At 67.2% G+C, this 439-nt stretch overlaps 1 long non-coding RNA gene across 1 annotated transcript in view; it reads right to left on the bottom strand.

The window, feature by feature from the left end:
• LOC107184095 overlaps positions 1-439 on the bottom strand; it is a 10,268-nt gene that overhangs the window by 8,984 nt on the left and 845 nt on the right. The gene's annotated exons all lie outside the window — the stretch shown is intronic.

Here is a 439-nt window from a genome sequence, read left to right as displayed (position 1 = left end):
TATCCCCCAGCTCTCTCGGCACTTCCCAGGCTGGTGGGTGAGGGGGGGGGCAGGGAGCATCACCCCTCCTACCCTCTCCTGACCCTCCTGACCCCTCCGTCCCCAGGCAGGGCCAGCTGACATCCAAGGCCAGCTTCCAGGGACCCATCTCCCTCCCTGACAACACCCATTCGTTCAAACAGGTTGGGATGCGTGGGACACAGGGACGCTGGGGGGTGGGGGGAACTGTGCAATCAAAGAACAGGAGCTGAAAGGCGACAGGTGGGGGGCGCAGTGCCCCCCAGTCTGCGCAGCGGGGGACGGGCTGCTGACTCTGAGCAGCCCCTCCTGGGTGCCCCCCGCCGGGTGCTGTCCAGATGCCAGCTTTGATGTGTCACAGAGCTGAGCGGGGCTCGGGGCCTTCTCCACACCCCGCTGGGCTGCCTGCGGGAACCAGGCC

This window comes from Myotis davidii, unplaced genomic scaffold (genome assembly GCF_000327345.1).
Source record: "Myotis davidii unplaced genomic scaffold, ASM32734v1 scaffold651, whole genome shotgun sequence".
Lineage (NCBI taxonomy): Eukaryota > Metazoa > Chordata > Mammalia > Chiroptera > Vespertilionidae > Myotis > Myotis davidii.
The sequence above is the reverse complement of the archived record's forward strand: the minus strand, read 5'-3'. Positions and strand labels throughout refer to the sequence as shown.